The 22113-nt window shown below is 35.9% G+C and overlaps 1 pseudogene; it reads left to right on the top strand.

The window, feature by feature from the left end:
• The first annotated feature begins 2069 nt into the window (after window positions 1–2069).
• On the top strand, window positions 2070–18495 carry LOC112822946 (calcineurin B homologous protein 3 pseudogene; annotated as a pseudogene).
• The last annotated feature ends 3618 nt before the right edge of the window (window positions 18496–22113 follow it).

Genomic DNA, 22113 nt, shown 5'->3' with positions numbered 1-22113 from the left:
CATGGGAATAAATGACTACTTAATTCTGAGGAACAAACATGATGGTTGATCATATTTATCCTAAAGAACATATAAGTCTTTTAAACGCAAAACGGAAAAATTCATAGCCAGGCTTGTTTAGAAGTTTAAAAGTGTTATTATTTGTGTGTTTTCAAATAAAATTCAGGGTGTGGGACTGTGATCTTAAGCAGCACTAATACTCACTGTAATTTCTGTGTCAGTGTTTTGTTTTTTTTTTATTGCAACAATAAGTAGTCAAAGTATTACATATGCCAAAAGCTAACATCTCACCATATTGAGCTAGAACCCAGAACAGGGCTTCCAAGCCAACTTAAGGTTCCACCAAAGCGGCACTACTTATTAACTCTATAAACTTAAACTACTAAAACCCCTGAGTCTCAGTTTTCTCACTTTAAAATGAACATATAATATCTCTTTCATAGAGATGCTGTTAAGATAAAAAGAAATAATACATTTGGTATATTTCTGACACAGTAGACACTTAAGAAAAAAGCTATTAATATTTTTACACTGGGTCATTATTTTTTTTACCTTAAAAGTATATTTCAATTTAAGGAGTTATGAAAATTATTATAGAGCCACCATGTATAAAAATTACTGTATTTTAAAATCTCATTATTTTTCTGAATCATGTGTTTAAATGTCTCCTTACTTTGCTTTGTATAATGATGAAACAAGTCCATTAAGGGAAGTCTATGGAAATTTTTTAAAAAACAAACTTGTCAGATTATCAAGAAATAATCATAATTTAATAAAAAATTACTTTTGACAGAGTGGAAGTGCCATCATTATTTTGTACTTATTTTCAAATGGAAGGTTCTGGGGCTTACTCTTTGGTTACTTGGAGGTTTAACTCTGGTAAGTAGATGTTAACCCCACACTGATCTAATCTAGAGGTCAGATGTTAAGGGATAGATATAGGCCAATAAAACTGTCAGGTCAGAATTTGGTTTTCAAGCCAGATGTAGTAATATAGAGGACAGTATAGTATTTAGAAGGGAGAGAGAGAGAGAGATTGATTCTATGTGAGTATGTGAGTACAGTTGTGATGGAGCCCTGAGAAGAAAAGAATGTAGGTCAGTGAGAATGAGGTTAGCAAAATATCTGAAAAAAAAAATAGGTGTCAACACCTAGCTGTTCCTTCATTTTTTTTTTTTAAGATTTTATTTATTTATTTGACAGAGAGCACAAGCAGGGGGAGCGGCAGGCAGAGAGAGAGGGAGAAGCAGGCTCCCCACTGAGCAGAGAGCCCAATGTGGGGCTCGATCCCAGGACCCTGGGATCATGACCTGAGCCTAAGGACCGACTGAGCCACCCAGGCAGCCTTAGCTGCTCCTTCTTAATTGTGGCTAGTAAGTTACACTTGAGTGATCTGCCCGACTTACTTTCCCTACAAAAGGCTCTGAGAAAACACTACCAGTAAACAAACAAAATAGACATTTCATTGTTGTACAGGTTGATTCATGGACTTTATCAATTGGTTTCTATTAAAGTTGAGTTTGCCCATCTGGCATATGGAACTAAGTGATATACTCAGAGCTTGTCATAAGAATCAGTTTACATACGTGTCCATGAGCCTTTTACAGATGAGGGAAGAAGAGATGGAGGCCAGATAATGTATATAAAAATGAAGTTTGGACATATTAAGTAATCCACATACTACCAGAAGAATTTTCATTAAAAACCCTTGAGAAGGCTAGCATACATAACAATCAGCTTCAGCTAGGAAAGCACATAGATTTCTGCTCTTTCTCTCAGGACAGGTGTATCTATGGGCATATGGCTGGGGAAACACTGAAATCTAACCCTTAAGTGCTGTACTCAATCTTGCTTCCTTAGGACAGTTTCAGCTGGTTTTGGAGAAGTTTTGCGTAAGCTATAAATACTAACTTAAATTGATGCACTGTTTGCATTTATGTACCAGGCACTATTCTAAATGTAATTCCATTAATTTCATTTAACTTAAAAAAAAAATGTTAGAATCCTAGAAGACGTTCTATAGATAAGGTGCTGAAAAAGTAATGATCAATTGAATTATTCTCCAGAAAATGGGCAATAAGTTGAAAAGGAAGATGTGGGTCATTAAAAAGTCACTAGAAACATTTGTTGCCAGCAGTTGCCACAACTCCAAAAAGAAGCAGCTTGTGGTAGCTGCTGTCAGTGAGAATCACCATGAACAAGAATCATCATGTTATCCGACTGGGTTTACTGAGACAAAGAAGTGGCTTTAGGAAGCACTAAGAGGAGCCAGCATTTTGATCATAATACTCTCCCATTTAAAACACTGCTACAGCTTCATGCTGTTTATAAAGTTTGGTACTTAAAATGGGCCATATGGCTTTCAGGCTCTGTCAATCTCAAAAGTTTCATTTTTCCTTATTACACACTGAAATCCAGTTGTGCTGGTTTTCTTTTTGTTCTTAGAATGCCCTAAACTCCTTCCTTCCTTTGTCAGGGTCAGGTACATTCTGTCCCTTGACCTTGAGTGCTCTTCCTCCACCCTTCCTTGCTCCCACCATTTCCGATCCTGTTATCTCCTTCCTTTCTCAATATCATCTTTAATTACATGTTCTCAGAAAGCCCTCTCCACCTCCACAAGAAGAAGGAAGGCTCCTTTGACATATATCCTCATGTGTCCTGTATATTCTCACAGGATTTAAAATAATTGTAAATACACATACATTTGTCTCCTTACTTGCCCAATGTGAACTTTTCTCACCAAATTGTATGTGGGCAATTTATCATGTTCAGCACTGTATTCCAGGTACTTACCCTAGTGCCTGGCAAGGCCTTATAATCATGTGTCTGGTATATGTAGGTAAGTGAATGAATGAATAAAAACATAATGAACTCCCACAAATGAACATTAGGACAGCACTAGACTGATAAACCTATAAGTGTTTCAGTGATGATAAACAGATAAAAAAGTGAAAATTATTATTTTCCTTTCTTTTTGGAAAATTCCTTTAACCATTCTTTAAGGGTAGGTAGGCTGGGGACAAATTCTTAGTTTTCCTGCATCTCAGAGTAAATTCATTCCTGAAGATATTTTTGCTGAATATAAACTTCAGGATTGATAGTTCCTTCCTTTCAGCACTTGAAAAATGATGCGTACTTTCATCTGACTCTATACTTTCAGATCAGAAATCTGCTCAACCTTTGTTTTCCTCTGGGCAATCCTAGATTCCTCTAGATATCTAGGAAATGTCATTTCTCTTTAGCTGCATTCATGATTTTTCTTTGCTTTTGGTTTCCAGAAGTTTGATTATGATGTATTTTACTATGGATTCCTTTGGGTTTATTGTGCTTTGGTTTTACTCAGCATCTTGAATCTAATCATTTAGGCACTTAGCCAAATGTTGAAAAATTTCAGCCATTGTTCCTTTGAACAATTTTTCAACCCCTTGCTCTTTTTTTCCTCTCCTTTGGGATTCTGACAACATGAATGTTAGATCTTTTGATATTGGTCTACAGGTCACCAAAGCTCTTTTTGTGTTTACTGTTCAGATTAAGTAATTTCTTTTTTTTTAAAGATCTATTTATTTACTTAAGAGAGAGAGCACAAAAGCATGTGTGGGGGGGGGGGGGGGAGAGGGAGAGAGAGAATCCTCAAGCCGACTCCCTGCTGATCATGGAGACTGATGGCTCAATCCCAGGACCCTGAGATCATGACCTGAGTTGAAATCAAGAGAACCGACTAAGACACCCAAGTGCCCCCAGATTAGGTAATTTCTTTGTCCTATCATCAAGTTCATGATTCTTTCTTCTGTCATCTCCAATCTCCTATTGAGCTAGTCCAGTGAGATTTTATTTCATTTTTTTATATTTACCTATCTACAAGTTCCATAGTTTCTCTTTGTTTTTTTTTAAATACATTCCATTTTTTGCCAAGATTTTTCTGTTTTTTTTTTCATTTATTATATAAGAGTTCATCATTGCTCACTGAAGCAAGTTTATGATTGCTACTTTCAAAAACTTTGCCAAATAATTCCAGTATATCTGAGTTGGATATCAGTGTTGGTATCTACTGATTATCTTTTCTCATTCAAGGTGTGATTGTTTTGGTTCATGGAATGATTTTTGATTTTTGACTGCATTCTAAATATCTAGGATATGTTGTAAGATCCTGGGCCTATTTCATCTTCTTTTTCAGCCAACAGTCACCCTGTTTAGCTCTAGCACACAGATCCGGGTGTAATGAAACCACACATGGATGTTCATCTTCCTACTGGGCCCCACTGACTCTACTCCTGAAAAAGTAGAGCATGGCATTGCATTACCTTCTTGCTGCTGAATGGGTATAGAAACTCAGCTCCCTTGTGAGCCCCACTAATACTACCCTATCAGGGAAAGCAGAGCGCCCACTAGCACTACCTCATACCACCTCATACTGCCTCATTGCTGACAGGGTGGAGGACAGTGGGGATGGAGGTTCATGCTTCCTATGGGCCTCACTGACACTGGGAAAAATGAAGAAACAGGGTGCTGTTTAGACCAACTTACACTACCCTATTCTACCTTCTTGCTGCCTTGTGGATGAAAGGTCAGCTCTTTGCTTGGTCCAACTAAGAACAGTCTGGTGGAATAATCAGAGCACTATCTGTTGCTGCCAAGGGGTGGGGTGGAAATTTGGCTCTTGTGTTCAATCCCCCTGATGGGGGTGGGGGCAGAAGGAGACTTTTTCTGTTGGTATTTAAATGGAATAAAGCAGATACTGTTTACTAATCTATCTGGCCACCCATATCCTTCTCCTTTGGCTAGATGGAGCAGGTTTTTCTTAGGTCTTTTTTGTCTGTATCTTTTGGTGGTTCCAGGTTGTAAGCCCTGGTTCCTCATACTGGCCATATAACTAGGCAAAACAAACAAACAAAAACAAACCCAGGGAATTCATTATCTTTTCATTCTTCAAATTCCATGGTCCTTAGTCCATCTTTTTCTTTCTACAATTCAGTCTTCCCATGTTTACTCATTGTATTGTGTACAAGTTTTTAAGTAATGAGGAGGAAAACTAGAGGAGAGGCTATTTTATTTCAGCCCAGACTAGAGGTCTCTTAAAGTTATTATTTTAATATATTCCTTGGTTATTTTATTATTATATTTTTCCATTAGGACATTTGGTGAAGATGTAGGATTAAGAACCACAGAAAGTGTTTTTATTGTGACCTAGTCCTAGATTTCTGATCATAGATAAGGCCTAGAAAAAAGAGTGATTTCTACATAAAAAATAAGTTAAAAAACTTGCTTCATTTCTAACTTGCTTAATTTCATATTCACTAAGTAATGTACTTTAGTAATTATATATTTTTTATTCAACACATATTCTGTCTTACTTTATACATTACATGCCAAGCACTGTGTTGTTCCAAAGTGTAAGAAGAAAAAGAATGAATAAAACTAAAAAACTGAAATATAAAAATAGAGTAATGTAATTAAAGAATGAATTAATACATCAAAAGGGCATTATGCTGGGATGCCTGGGTGACTCAGTTAAGTGTCCACCTCTTAATTTTGGCTCAGGTCATGATCTCAGGGCTCTGAGACTGAACCCTGCATCAGGCTCCACGCTGGGAGTGGAACCTGCTTAGAATTCTCTCTCACCCTCTCCCTCTGCCCTTCCCTCTCTCTCTCTCTCTCTCAAAAAAAAAAAGAGTATGCTAAGATCTCATGTTAAGTGTTCTGAAAATAAAATAAAAATAAAAGGAATGCCTAATAAGAAAAATAGTTGCTAAGTAGTTGAGACAAACGTTCAAATTGCTCAGCTCCTGGGTGACATATATAAGGAAACAATTTAATTTACCAGTCATATTTTCTAAGTTGTTTTTATTATAATGAAGTATTCTTTGTCAGAAAATCAGTAGAGCTGGAAAGTAGAGTTGCCATTTTCTCAACCATCATGCTGAGTGGGGGGATATATAACCCTATATTATGTCTTTGACAGCTTTAGAAATTGCAAATTCTGTGTCCTCTGTGAGAATTCTCACCTCCTATCAAGAATCAAATGCAGGGGCGCCTGGGTGGCTCAGTTGGTAAAGCTCAGTTGGTTGAGCATCTGCCTTCGGCTCATGTCATGATCCTGGGGTCCTGGGATCCAGCCCCACATCAGGCTCCCTGCTCAGCGGGGAGCCTGCTTCTCCCTCTCCCTCTACTGCTCCCCCTGCTTGTGCTTTCTCTCACTCTCTCCCACTCTGTCAAATAAATAAATAAAGTCTTAAAAAACAAAAAACAAAAAAAAAAAACGAGTTAAAAAAAATAAAATGGCATTCCCTTTCTCATGTTCTTAGAAAAGGATTTCACTCCCTATATATATCTCTCTACACATATATTTCTTTAAAAAGTTGATTTGTTTAATAATATGAATGGATTCACCCATAAGCAGGCAGGAAACAAGATTTTCACTGTAGACATGAAAGACACCCTGAGACTTTTAAATCCAAAAGGTTTACACCAAGCAGTGTTTGATCTCACTTCCAGTGTAGTATGATTTTTCCAGCACCATCTTTCTGTATGGGTTTAGAACTGGTGAGCCAGTAGGTAAAGGTAGCTATAGCCGAGGAGCTCCAAAGAAATAGGGCTAATTATATATCCACAAATTATATCTTCAAGGAAGACCTATATGTATATATGTGTGTGTGTGTGTATATATATATATATATATATATCCCTACATATATTTGTTTACATATAAAGCTACATATATCCATATCTATCTGTACATCTTTCTATCCATTTATCTATATAGGTAGATATAGATAGATCCCTAAATATGCAATGCAGACATAGTGGCATTATATATATTTTATATAATCATATAGAAGGTGTCAGTATCCATGATCTATATCCATAAGCAGCTTTTTCTTTTATTCTTTAAAGAATGTGTGTTCTTGCCAGCTTAAATTAGCAAACCATTAGTTGTTAATGTTTTAAAAAATGGAAATAAACTGGAAATTTTATTTAGCAAATTAACTCTTTATTAGCAGAAGGATTCTATATTGCATAATAATGAAACTAAGTTTGTGCTAGGAATCAGCAATGTGAGTATTAATTCTTTCATTACAACTCATGACTGTAGGCAAGTTAGAAAATCTCCCAGAGTGTCACATTTCTCATTTGGAAGTGGTTTTTGTGGGTATGTGATGGAATACATTATCTCTACAATCCTTTCTAGCTCTCAAGTTTTTCAAAATATAAACTTTAAAATTTGCAGACTAATTCTTTAGAGATGCTAGAAATGAAATATTGCTCAAATCCATCAAAAACAAGCCAATTGTCTATTTAGGAATAGGAAGAATGAGTGTTTAACACTATCTCCCCTAGTACATTTTTACTTTCTTGGATTCACTAAGATTTACAATAGCATTCTTCCTTGGTCCTAGCCTTCTATGACGGCCGCAGCTGTGCCTTCTCTGAGCCCTCTCCACTGTGGTGGGTGGCCTGCTGTTTTGCTTTAGGAGGCCTCAGAGAGGCTCTTGCTGATACTTAAGACCGATCTCTCAAACTTGAGCCTTATCTCTCTAATGAATGCCTGTTCACCCTCAGAGCCAAATGCCCAGGGAGAACCAAACCTCTTGATCCTTGCTTTATGAACAACTACTTATTGGATCTCAGGGTCAGAAGCTCTGTGATGTAGTCACTCTGGTATTGTACTCTCTCCAGGAAATCTAAGGTTCAAACAGCCCCTGCGGCCACTAACTGCTATGGTGATAGATGGCCTCAAGCTGGTTTGACTGTTCCAGACTTCAGGTATGTGAATTCCTGTTAAGTCTGGACTGGCAGCTTCACTGCTCTAAAGCTGCAGTGTCCTTCTGTCTCTCTGGGCAGCCCGTCTTTAATGAGGTGCTTTCCCAACACCTTGGCTTCCATGTTCTCTAGGCCTCTTTCGGCTAGTCCAGGCAAGGCCCAGAGAGAACTACCATGTTTTTAGTGCCCTTCCACAGCACCTATTTTAGTCTCATACTTCTTTCAGGAGGAACAGAAAATGCATATAAAAGCCATACATCATTATTACATTCTTATTACACCATGATATATTGGTCTGATGCTGTGGTATTTTTCTGCTGAGCAGGATAGGCATTTACCTCCATTCATAAGATAATCAGATGCTGCCCATTGCCTTCTGAAAGGAATCTGAATGTATAGCTTATCCTGAACCGCTTTTTAACTCTTATGTGAGAGTAGGAAGGAAATTCAAGGAAATAGTTAGATAATAGCCCTATAGAAAGAGAGATATAGAAGTGTTAGATATAGATTAAGGTAAAATGAAGATTGGCAGTTTTCTGCTCTACATGTACTAGTGTTAATATATCCTATTCTGGAGATGACCACTCATTGAATCAGGGTTTGGTTTTTGGGGTTTTTGTTTTTGTTTTTTTTGGTCCGTTTACTCTTAACATTTGAAAAAAAAATGTTACATTTAAATATTATATTGATGTTTTGAGTTTATGTTTAATGCAAAACTACCACTTTATATCTAATTGGTTAAATAAATTGTATACAAAAATAAATACTTAGTATAGAACTGAAGGACATAATAATTATTTCTCCTCCAGGAAAATGTCTATTCCTTCTCACAAACACAAAACAAAACTGAGGTGAACTGTAATATAAAATGCAAAGGAGAATATAGCACTGGACAGTCCTGAGACTTCTCAAAAGAATCAGAGAATCAACATTTACCATGAAGTCATTTACCGAAGACAGACAGTGATTAAAGACACCTAAGAGTTACCTGGGTATTTTGGGGTATTTTAAACACTCCATGACTAGCAATGAATAAACATCAAATATCAATAAATAGGATTTAAATGCCAAAATGTTGTGGATGTTGGTACTTAGGAGTGGTCACGGTAAAGGAGACAGCAGGACAGGTACATATGTGGAATTAAACCCAGTCTTGCTTAATTTGCTTCTGAATAGTGTTTGCTAAAATTCATTTAACGTTTTTCTAAATTGGTATTCCCGGGTAAGATTGGTCTGGATTTCTCTTTATATTTATTCATTTGTTTGTGTGTTTGGGGCTAGCAGGGGACGATGTAGCAGATGGAGTGTATCTTTTATCACTGTTTGGTGTTAGTATTTTGTCACCTTCATAAAAAAGTTGGAAGCTCTCTTCTTTTTTCTATGCTCTTGAGGATTTTAAATAGCTTTGAAATTAATTGTTTCTTGATAAATGACTCTGGGAAACAGTCCATTTTTTGAGCATAGTTCTTTGATCCATCTGTTACTCTGATGGCTTAGATTATCTGCTCAGATTATCTATCTGTTCTGTGATTGGTGGTGGCAGTTTATATTTTCCTAAAAAAGAAAAAAAATTATATATCACCTAGGTTTTCAAATGTGTTGGCATAGAATGGAGAAAATTAGTTTCACACGATTTAGTTAACATCCCTATATCTGTGATTATTGCTGTTATCAGTGTGTATGTCATGTATTTTCATGCTATTGCTTTTCACCTGTTTAGCTTAAAATATCATTTATAAATTTTATTGTCTTGTTTTTCTCTCCCAAAATGGATCATCGATTTATTAGGTCTACAATTTATTTATTATAACTTCTTTATTTCTGTCTACATGTATTGTTTCTTTTCAGCTTTTCTTATGTTAATTTTGTAATTTCTAATTTATTGAGTTGGATAGTTACCTCATCTATTTTCACTCTTTTCTTTCCATTGATACAAGTATCTTAGACCACGAGTTTTCTTCCTAAAAAGCTTTGGCTTTATTCTATAAGTTTAGAGAGGGAGATTTTAATTATTTTCCATGTGTTAAATACACATACACATGCAAATAATTGTTACACATACTATTTGTATACATGATATAGTATATAGAGCATATACAATTATATATATATATTTAAAATCTCAAAAAATATTCACAAATATTTCACCAAAGAAGATACATAATTAAGTAATGCAGTATTGTGATTTATAATAAGAAATACATATTTGTTCTTACTTCCTGTTCCTGGCACAGAGCTCCTAAAATCCTTGGAACTTCCTAAGAGAGAAATAAAAGTGTCTTTTGTTATGTTAATGAGGTGACTTTTAGGGAGCCCTACATAACCTAAGGATGGAGATTGGTTGCCAGGGGAACCAACCATGTGATTAGTGGGTTGGACTTTCAGGCTCATTCTCCACCCCACCTCCAGCAAGGGGAGAGAGGGGCTGGACATCAAGTTCAATCACCAATGGTCAATGATTTAATCAGCTATGCCTATGTAATGAAGCTGCTATAAAAACCCAATGGAATGGGGTTTTCAGAGCTTCTAGGTTGATGAACACATAGAGATGTGAGAGAGTGGGGCACCCAGAGAACATGGAAGCTGGGGTGCCGGGTTGCAAGAGCACCTGGTTCCAGGTGTACTAAAAAGACCAGATTTGGCCCCTCAGCACTGATGAAATCCAATGGTGAAAAATGAGTGGTGGTGCAACAAGAAAGGAATTTATTTCAGTGAGGTCAACACTGGGAAAACAGCAGACTGCCATTTCAAAGACTATCCCCAAAATGCTGACTATACCTCCAGTTTTATAGAAGGAAAATGTAGGGAACAGGTGAATGGGTCTGTGCAGACAGACAGAAAAGGTCAAATTGATCACTGTCATGGAGTCAGTCAGGGGCAAATCTTGCTGGCTCAGGGGTAGTTTTGCCTGAGGGGGTAGTTTTGGTTCCCATCCAGGGATGCTTTGCCCTCGGGGACTTCTGCCTAAGCCAAGAGACCAGCTGGAAAGAAGAACCCAATGGAGGCAGCAGAAGTCCTCTTTCAACCCTTTTACTGCAACTTATCCTATGCATCTCTTTCATCTAGCTGTTCCTAAATTATATCTCTTTACAAACCAGTAATCTAGTAAGTAAAATGTTTCTCTGAGTTCTGTGAGCGGCTCTAGCAAATTAGAACCTGAGGAGGGGAACGTCCTATCTACAGCTGGTTGGTCAGGAGCACAGATGACAACCCGGACTTGCATTTGACCTCTGAAGTGGGGGCACAGGGCTGACTTACAGGACTGAGCTCTTAACCTGTGGCATCTGATGCTATCTCCAGGTAGATAATAATCAGGATTAAATGCTTGGTGGTGTTGAACAAAAGCACACATAGGAACTAATAAGTACATGACAAGATGATAAGCAAAGAAATGTAAATTAAATCTACAATGAGATACTATTCTTACCAACTAGATGAGCTTTCAGAAATAGGACTAATAATAAACACTGGAGACAATGTGGAGAGATAAAACATTTCATACATTTCTGGGAGAATGTAAGATAGTATGGCCACTTTGGAAACAGTTTGGCGGTTTCTCAAAAAAAGTTAAACATAAATAACTATAGGACCCAGTACTCCTAGGATATATAAAAACATAAATCCACACACACAAATATTTGTGCATGAACGTTCACAACAGCATTATTTATAATAGCCAAAAAATGAAAACAACCTAAATGTCCATCAATTGATAAATAGACAAAATGTGGTATATCTAACAGAATACCACTCAGCAATAAAAAGGAAAGAACTACAAGCCATACTACATTATGGATTAACTTCAGAAAATATTGTTCTAAGTGTAAGAAATTAGACACAAGAGACTACATATTGTATGGTTCCTTTTATATAAAATGTCCAACAAAGGTAATTTCACAGAGACAAAAAGTAGATTAGCGGATACCAGGACTGGAGACTGGCATGGGGATGGGAATGAGGTTGGATTATAAGTGGGCATGAATCTTTTTTGGGGAGATATAAAAATGTTCTCAAACTAATTTATGGTAGTTATTACATCAGTCGATAAGGTTACTAAAGAGCATTGAAATTGTATACTTGAAATGGGTTAATTTTATGACACTTGCATCTCAAAATTGCTAAATGTATATGTATATTTTTGGTGTGCACATTATTACTTTTCATAACTTCCTATATAATTTGTGTTTTCTTAAGTTAAATCAAAGGGTGTAGGCTTCATTAGTTTGGTTTTTCAACGCTGATTTAAGTGTTTTGTAATATTATGCATGGCCAAATTTTGGCATTTTTAAGAGGAGTATTTTTTATTATCAGTGTACAAAAACTTAAAAATTATACTACATATTGATAATATTATTTAGATTGTTTGCATATTTATTTTTGTTTTATCAATTAATATAAAAGAAAAAGAAAACCTTAACTTTTCTGTTATGAATGTGTTTCTGTTTTTCCTTGGGTTTCCTGATGACTCTATGGGTTCTATGACTGTATTACTTTGTGAGTGAGTAGTCTCTTTAATTTTCATTATAATTTTCATTTAATCTTCATTATAAATTACATTATTTGTTATTTTTTTATTTAATTATTTTGCCCCAAATTTAAGTTCTTTTGATTTAAAATTACTAACCTGACCTTTTGGTTTTTGTTCATTTGCATATTCCTGGAATGACTTTATCTTTTTTATATTTGGCTTTTCTGGGTTGTTTTGTAATGTGCATATTTTGTATACAATATATTATTAGATTTTGTTCTTTCTTCTAATAGAGAGTCTTTTATTTTAAATGGTTGAGTAAGCCCATATACATTTATTTAAATGATATATATGCTTGGTTAATTATGTTATTTATTTTTTCCCACTGCTTCTTTTTAATATTTCACTGTATAAGCAATGCTTGTTTTCTTTTATGGAAGTTTATGTTGTTTTCCTGATAATATGGAATGTTAATACATTTTCTAGTGGTCTTCCTTATGACTATTGCTTCTAGCAGTATACTTAGTTATATAAATCTTCAGACAGGCTCAACAGATTTCTTCTACTTGGTGCCAACCACTGCTTATTTTGTGTCAATCAGAAAAGATTAGGTTATACTGTGGTATAGAAGAATACAACCTTGCAGTGACTCATCACAATAAAGTTTATTTCTTGTTCAAAGTTCCCTACAGTTTGGGCATCTCTCCAAAGCAGCTGTTCACTATGTGGCAGCTTAGAATCCCAGGCTACTTCAGTCTCATGACGCCTACCTCTCAACACAATGCTCTATGGTCCATTCTGCAGGAAATGAGATCATGGAAGAGTCTTCATCAGGAATTCAATATGTCAGCCTGGAAGTGACAGCAGTCATTTCTGTTGACATCCCTTTGGCCATAAGCTTGGTCTTGGGAAGGAGAGAGTTTTTCTTGTAAGTATCAAGAAGGAGAAGTGAGCAAAATACCTACTCGATGAGTTCAACTCTATTATTTTCTTTAGTATCTACTTTTATATCTTTAAATAATCATTCTCATTTTATACTTTTATCACTTTGATACTTGATCATAAAATGAGTACTGATTATAAACTATGAGAAAACTAGACTGTTTATCTTCCACTTTCTGTCTCCTTCCAGCCTTATCTTTACGATTTATATGATTTCAGAGATTATAAATTCCTCACTGTCTTTTGAAATGCAAGGTCTAAGTTTGAATCCCAGAACTTCTTCACAGAAATATTTAATACTTATAATATATGACTTGGTATTACTATTTTGCTCTTCCAATATAGAAGTACAATTAAAACACAATGAAACTGATTAGATTCAAATCCTATTGGAATTAGTTTTTTGACTTTATTGTCACTCTTAGTCTTATTTCCATAATCATATTTTAAGCTCTTTGCAGTGGGAAGAGAAGTAACATTTTTCTATAACATCTAAGAAATAGGCACAAAAAAATTATTTTTCAGAATTGTTTTGTTTTGTTTTAATTAGCAACATGTTCAGTTCTGAATTTCCTTTCAGAGGGAATTCCTGAAGTTTTGGACCAATACAGACTGAATACATCAGACTAATAAGTGCAATGGTTACAAAATATGGTAAATGAAGGAGACTATGATTTCAAATTTAATTAGATCTTACTATCACTATATAGAATTGGAATGGGAATTGGAATGTAAAATAATACATTTTGTTTTAAATCAATGCTTGCTAAATTTTATTTTCTTCCTACTTTGACTTTTCAAACATACTATTCAAATTGAAAACTTGTTGAAATAAATACATATGATAAAATGGTAGGTAAGCGTTAGATTGGATCAGAGCAATGGTGCATAAATCACGTGATAGCAAATTATCCTCACTAAGAAGACAGAAAGAAAAAAGTTATCCTGTGGATCCTATTAGCTGTTAACTTACATATCTTCATTATATAGATATATAATGTGTGCATATATGCACGTATATACGTATATGCACAGATCCTAAAAGTAAATGAGACATATCCATTCAAGTTATTATTTTAAAAATATGAAATGTTGTTTATCTACTTTATTAAGCTTTCAAATTTAATACACAAAATAGTACTTTTCAATATTATACTATCAGATAACATTAAAATTTACTAAGAACATTTTACATATCAGGTACCAAACATACAAACAGAATACAAAGGATGTTAAATTTTATTCAACAATGTCCAATGTAACTTTGGAGGTTAAAAATAAAACTTCTGACTATTGAAATAATGACAATGGAAAGTTGAGAAATGCTAATGAGTTGCAGAAAAGCTGTCTATATTATTACAACAAAATCCACCAAGTTACCTATGAAAATATAATTTCAAAGTCTTACACTGCCATTTATTTCAGTGGTGAATGAAATTTTTTTCATAAGGAAATGAGATATCATAGGGCTTAAGTTTTAATAAAATTTTTTATTGAAGTAAAACTTACATAAAGAGAACAGGATCTATTTTGTCAGTGAACAAAGAGATTTCAACAAATTTTTAGATGCTGAAAGGAGCATCACAGTCAATTCCATAGATGGGCTTTAAAATATATTAGACACAGCTGAAGAAAATATCAGTGGACTAGAAAATAATGGACAGAAACACAGAAAGGCAAAATTATGGAAAATAGGCAAAACAATAGAAACAATGTAATATATGGCTTTGTATTGTGAAAATGTCTGACATGCATGTATTTGGAATCTTAGAATGAAAAGAGAGAAAAGACAGAAATTTTATGGAAATAAATAATATCAAAAAATGTACAATACTATTTATGATGTCAACCTACATAATCAAGAATCTTTATAGTATTAAAACAAGATAAATAAATAACATCATATTTAACTCTAACATACTAAACATTCTATAAATAAATCAAATAGAAAATATCCCGAGAAACAAACTGAGGTTTCTAGAGGGGTGGAGGGTGGGTTAGCCTGGTGATGGGTATTAAAGAGGGCACGTTTTGCATGGAGCACTGACTGTTATATGCAAACAATGAATCGTGGAACACTACATCAAAAACTAATGATGTAATGTATGGTGATTAACATAACATAGTAATAAAAAATAAAGAAAGAAAAAAAAGAACAACTAAAAGGGGGGAAATTAACTTATTTAAAGGAGAAAAATAAAACTAAATGCTGATATCTTAACAAAATTGATCGAAGAACAAAGACCTGTGGAATAACGTCAAAAAAATGTTTGCCCATTTTCCTCATTATGAACCAGCTTTCTATAATGTCCAAAATGTAAACTCATAAACTTGCACAGATTGGCCCTTCAAATTAAACACATTCTCTCATTTAGTTAAATTCAGGACCATGATTCAGGCATTTTCATAATAGTAATTTTTAGACTATTTTTATTCCCTTTAATTTGGGATATTTTAATATTATCTTTGGTTTATAAAGCTATTTTATTTCTACTTTTCATATTCTAGAGTATAAACCCACATAATTAAACTAACTTTTAAGTTGGCATTTTAAATTATATACTGTATCATTTCTTCCCTGTACTATTTTTCTGAGCTCTTCTTCTCCAGAGCAGAAGTGAGTGTACTCTTATTTAAGTATCCATCCCTATAATACAGTATTTCTGTATTAATGTTGATTCCATTATTCTGAAACTTTTTAATCATGATTTTTCTAATAAACTCCAAGCTCTTTGAGAGCACAAATACTGCTTCTTCTGTTCATCATCTACCAAAATGCGTGGCACAGAATAAGTGCTCAATAAATGTATGATTTATATATAAATGAATAAAGAAGTGTTAATCCAATCCCTACTTATTTTACACCTTTTAAAGATTCAAATGACTGTGACTAATTCCCAATCCATATGCAGTGAGAGATTTAATCTTCTTCCCAACGTATCTGATCAGGATTCCATGGAAGGGAATGCTATTCATTACCTAGCAGATTAAAGTTCATCTATAACGTAATACATGAAGAACATTTTGTGCAATGAGTAAATAAAAGGACATGAATATTCTGAAAGAGAGATTCTGTCATCTTTTCATAAACTGCTGCTGATATATTATAACCTTGTGAGGATCGATGCCATTTATCAATTTAGAAGGCAGAGAAATTAGTAGCAGGGCTGGTCTCACTTTGGTCTCAATTTCAAAAAAAACCAGACTTCCAAATTTGCTGATTTTCCACCTTCATTTTTCCATTCATCCAGAATGTGGGTGGAGAGTCAGTACTCTTAGGTTTTATACTGTTCTGCTTTTCTCAGGAGATGAAGCCTAACCATGCTGCCATAAAATATTAAAGGGATGGTAGAAGCAAAATGATTTATAAACAAAAATCTACAGAGGTCTCCATTCTTAGGGAGAACAGTATCTATAAATAAAAATCTATAAAAGTCTAATTCCAAAATAGTGTTTTTTAGATCTTCCTTTTAAGGGTGAATTATTTCTAAGTTTCAAAATAAGAATACCTTTCTACTCCATTTGTAATCTGCTTCTATTTCTTATATTTACTTAAAATGTATTATCACTTAAAACTATCAAATCACTTTTTGTCTGGTATTTGTGATTATAAGCTGTTTATCTCTTCACCATCATAAAATGTATTCTCTATATCCTATCATATAAATTTCGGATCTTGATTTAATCAGCTGAATTGTCAACCTGACAAATGGGGTCATCATTGAGACTGGTTCAGTAGGTCACACCATCCAGGTTCTATGTTGTGGGGGAAATGTAAAATAACATTCTTACCAACAATGAACAAGGGTTCCCTTTTCTCCACATTCTCACTAACACTGTTATTTCTTGCCTTTTGGATAATAGCCATCCTAACACATATGAGATGGCATCTCATTGTGCTTTTGATTTATACTTGCCTGATGATTAGTGAGGCTGGGTACTTTTTTCTGTATCTGTTAGCCATCTCTATGTCTTCTTTGGAAAAATCTCTGAGTCTCCTGTGAGTCTGAGGAAGTGAGTGAGCTTGTGGGCAATACGGGCTTCTCATTAGACCAGATCCAGTGGCTCAAGTGGAGGTTTGAGCAGCTAGGTGGAGACCAGCCCACTATTCCTAAAGAGGACCTCAACAAAGTCCCGGACCTGGAACTCAATCAGATGCTATCCAAAATACACCATGACTTCTTCAGTAACAGGAACCTTGGCAAAAGGTCTACCTGCCTGGCTCACAAGATCAACTTTTCGCACTTCCTGACCCATCATGTCATACTTCTGACCTGTCCATACAACCGAGGAGAAAGAGCAGGTATAGTATGCTAGAAAGGAAAGCTGAGATTTCTGTTTTACACATATGCAATGTCCACATCACCCTGGAATAATATGAAAATGTGGCCAAAGAGGTCTTGAGAAATTGCCACAAGGAGGATTCTGCTCAATGCATTGCAGATAGGGCCATGATGGTGGTGGCTAGTATCTGCATGGGGCAGATGGAGCATGATCAAGTGTAAGAAGGAGTCACCTTCAATGACTTCCTGAAGATCTTGCAGGGGATAGACATCAAGAACAAGATGCACATCTGCTACATTAACACAGAAACAATTGCTCTTTGTTACTCACCCACCACCTCCCCAACAGAGAAATTGTACTTTGCCCCAGGGCAGCCTCCCCAGATGCATGGAGCGCTGAGGCCCATTAGGCATCTTTTTGCTACAGCTCTGAATGTTTTCTTGTTTGTATGTTCTTGTTTTATTACATAGTGCATTTGTGTGTTGGAGGTGGGGAGGGGCGGGGGGAAGGGAGACAGATAATTTTTCTTTTAGTTTAGAGGTTCTTGGCCCATGATAAACCAAATTCAGACCTAACAGGTTGGACTGCATATTTTCCAGAGATTCGAGACTTTGAGTAGGATACAGTAACTGGATAGAACATTTAGGTTGACTCCCTGTGAGAGACGCAAGTGTATTCAGCACATGAGAAAACGGTTGCAAATGGATATTTAAGAGCCGTAAAGTGTAGACTGTAGCAAAGCCTACTATTTGCCCCTAATACCTAAGCTTTTTCTTCTATATCAATAGAAAAAAATGTTAGTTGAGCAAATGGCTCCCCATAGAAAGACTATATTTCTCAAGATTACCTACAGCTAAGTGTGGTTATGTGTCTAACTTCTGTTCCATAACATATGGGCAGAAGTTACATGTACAGTTTCTAGTCAGTGCCCTTAACACGAATAACCATGTCTTTGTATTTCTTCTTTCTGTAGTTGGAGTGGGGATAAAATGACAAAAACTGGAATAAGCTTTTCAGACCGGAAAATGGAAGCTAGATATTGAGGGTGATTAGCAACAAGGTAGATTAAGTCTGGGCTTCCAGTGACTTCATGGAGAAAAGCCTTAAAAACAGAGAAACTTCTACATGAATAAAATCAAATAAAATAAATGAGCAGTAAACTTTCATAATGTTTAAGCTCTTGTGAACTATGGCTATTTGTCTCAATAGCAAAACCAACATCCTAACTAATGCCATCAGATTTTGGAGATTAAATTGGTTTACTATTTGGCAGGTACTTTATTTAAAAAATAATATCTATGATAAAGAAAAAAAGTCTTCAAATATATGGGCAAGAAAAAAAATGTCCACAAAGTGAATACAACCAGTCTGGCTTAAAAACCAGATCATTATGGCAATATCTTCCTAATGTTTCCTTGCCCAAAGGCTGATTCAAAAATTTTATAACAAGAAAAATTATTTTTTGTATATGAAAGAACTAAAAATCATTCTCAGCTGGGAAAGGCCATATTACCCATATTATTCCACCAATGGTTTTCTTTTTATTCAAAGTATACAGACCATATATGAATATGAATTGCATCATCCTCATTATATGTCAAAGTCCTAACCTCAAATACCTGAGAATGTGATCTTATTTGGAAATGGGATCATCACAGATATAGTTAATTAAGACAAGGTCATAGTGGAGTAATGCAGACCCCTAATCCGATATGACTGGGGTCCTTATGAAAAGGGGAAATTTGGACACAAAACACACATACAGGGAGAACACCATGTGAAAATGAGGGCAGAGATTGGAGCAATACATCAGAAACCAAAGAATACCAGAGTGCCAGCAGATAACCAGAAGCTGGGAGAAAGACACAAAACCAATCCTTTATAGCTCTCAGAAGGAACCAACCCAGCCAGCACCTTAATCTCAAACTCCTAGGCTCCAGAACTATAAAGCAATACATTTCTGTTCTTTAAAACACCCAATTTGTGGTACTATGTTACAACAGTCCTAGCAAACCAACACACCTATTCAATTGACATAGTAAGAAAATAAAGAACTAATGAATGGAAAATCCATCATATTAAAAGACTAATTGTGGATATTGAAACTGGTTAAACTTGGAAATAATCTCTAAAATGATTATTGAAAATATGGTTACAGAACAGAATGCAAATGTCAAAATGCTATCTCAAGAGAGAAGTAATAATGTTAAGACAAAATATGCATGCCTGCACATGAATGATAACTGAAATACCTTTATTAACTCCAATTTGAAATGTTTGCCCTTAACTCAGAAATCTTCCTCCATAAATATATAAAAACAGAATTGTAAATATTTATTTCACGAAACATGAGTGTATCAGTACACAAAACTGAAACAGCATTTACTCAGTAATAAAGCTCATGGTCACTGGAAGTGCACTTTGATTCTTAAAAAAACTGAGAAATTAATAAGTTGGACATGCGACCTTTATGATCTTTGGTTCTACTTCAGAACTTTAAGTGTAAAGCCTTAAAATTTAAATGTTGTGCTTTGAAATTATTTTTAAAGGGTAATGTATAACTGAATGTACAAGCATTTTATTCATACTTGATTTATACAGCAGGTTTAATATTTATTCAACAAAGCTTTGCATCTAATAATGAGCACACTTGATGCTTTTAAAAGCTTACCAAATACCACCTAATTTTTTTTTAAAGGTGTTGGAATTCAACTCCAGTATTTAGCTCATTCCATACTATGTGTCTCTCTGCTTAAAATAGGCTTTATTTGAACTGAAAAAAACAAAAACATTTTGTGAACTTTATACAAATATTTCATTTCATGCATGTATTTATTTTAAAAACAGAGTAAATTATTTCCTCTCACCTATTTATTTCTTTTTCATGAAGCAATTTATTTATTTATTTATTTTTTTTCCAGTTTGTGCTTCAACTCTGGGTTTTGTTTCCTTGATGTTCTTTCAAATGTAAGTAGATTCTCCTGGTGGTCCCAAGTGACAGAGTAACTTATTTCTGCAGTAGCAATATTTTGTTATTCTGCTAAGCTCATGCAGTAACCTGAAACTGTTCAACTGAGTCTGCTCTAAATATAAGTCCTGCCTAACTTTCAACTTTTTATAAGCCTAAAAGGTTTAGATTTTTTTTTCCTTTTGTAGTCCCTCAGGAATTCTAAAAACGAAAACTTACAATCACTTTATACTTTAAACAAAAAACTTGGCAGGGTTTTCACAATGTTGGTAAAACAAAATTTTAAGTATAGCCTTTGCAAGTTTTGCTCAAGACCAGATGACAGCATAAAATAAATTAAAAAAAGATATTTAACTAATGAATCATCTTTGTCACTTCCAAAAGGATCGTATAACTTCAGTTAATAAAAGATTCAGTTGTGTTCATGTGAATATTCGTTTTCTAAAGATATGTAACTATACAAGGTAACATTTATTTGGGAATGGTGATGAAGTAACCTGGTCACATCTTTGTTCCTATGGTGATCATTTTTATTTAATGAACATAATAATAAACCATGTTTTAGGGATCATTAAATTTTAAGTATGAAAGCAATGAAGTTACTGCCTGTATGGAGGGAAGATTTTGTTTTTAAATGAAGACTTCTTTTTTAAACGTGATTTTTTTTCTTTTTTAAAAGAAATAGCTTTATTTCATATTAAGATGCAATAGGAAGAGTTAAGGGAGCAAGATGGCGGAGGAGTAGGAGCCCTAGATTTCGTCTGGTCTCAGGAATTCAGCTGAATAGGGATCAAACCATTCTGAACACCTACGAACTCAACAGGAGATCGAACAGGAGAGTAGCAACAACTCTCTGAACAGAGAAGCGACCACTTACTGGAAGGTAGGATGTGCGGAGAAGTGAATCCGAGGCGATATTCGGGAGGATAGACAGTGGGGGAGGGGGCCCTCCGCCGGCCGCTTCTGGCAAGTGCTAGAGCCGCGGAGCACAAAATCGGACCTTTTAGAAGTTGGCTCGGCGGAGGGACGTCGCTGCAGTGGCTAAGCGGGGGGTGGAACCCTCACGGGACAGTGTGGTCTCAGGACCCTTGGGGTCACGGAGAGACCGGGGCTGCCTGAGTGCGCCAGAGCTCCCAGGTATCAGAGCAGGGAAGCCGGCTGCAGAGACAGAGCCGAGGCGTGGGCTCTCAGCTCGGGGTTGCCATAAACTGTGATCCGCAGCACAGTCAGGCCACTGCTCCTCCAGCAGGGACCCAACAAGCAGCAGATCCGGGGAGACTCCCCTTCCTTCCCGGGGAGGAGCGGTGCGGGAGCGCACTGCAGGGATCTGCTGGGTTTGGAGACTCCGTGCGGGGTTGGGTGCCAGAGATAGCAACGCTCGGTCACAGGCCGGGTGAGCACGGAGTGCGGCCGGAGACCGGGGACACGGAAGTGACTGCTTTTCTCTGGGGACACACTGAGGAGCGGGGCCCCGAGTTCTCAGCTCCTCCAGGTGGAGATTGGGAGGCCACCATTTCTGCCCTGGTCCTCCAAAGCTGTACCGAGAGCTTGCAGGGAACAAAAGCTCCTGAGAGCAAACCGGAGCAGCTTCCTTAGCCCGGACCGACAAGGGCGGGGCAATTCCACCTCCGGCAAAGACATTTGGGAACCACAGCAACAGGCCCCTCCCCCAGAAGATCAGCACAAACAGCCA

Source organism: Callorhinus ursinus, unplaced genomic scaffold, assembly GCF_003265705.2.
Source record: "Callorhinus ursinus isolate GAN/ISIS: 27379988/994484 unplaced genomic scaffold, GSC_fseal_2.0 scaffold5, whole genome shotgun sequence".
In the NCBI taxonomy this organism is placed as follows: Eukaryota; Metazoa; Chordata; class Mammalia; order Carnivora; family Otariidae; genus Callorhinus; species Callorhinus ursinus.
Note: the sequence above shows the minus strand (reverse complement) of the source record. Positions and strands in the feature narration are given on the sequence as shown.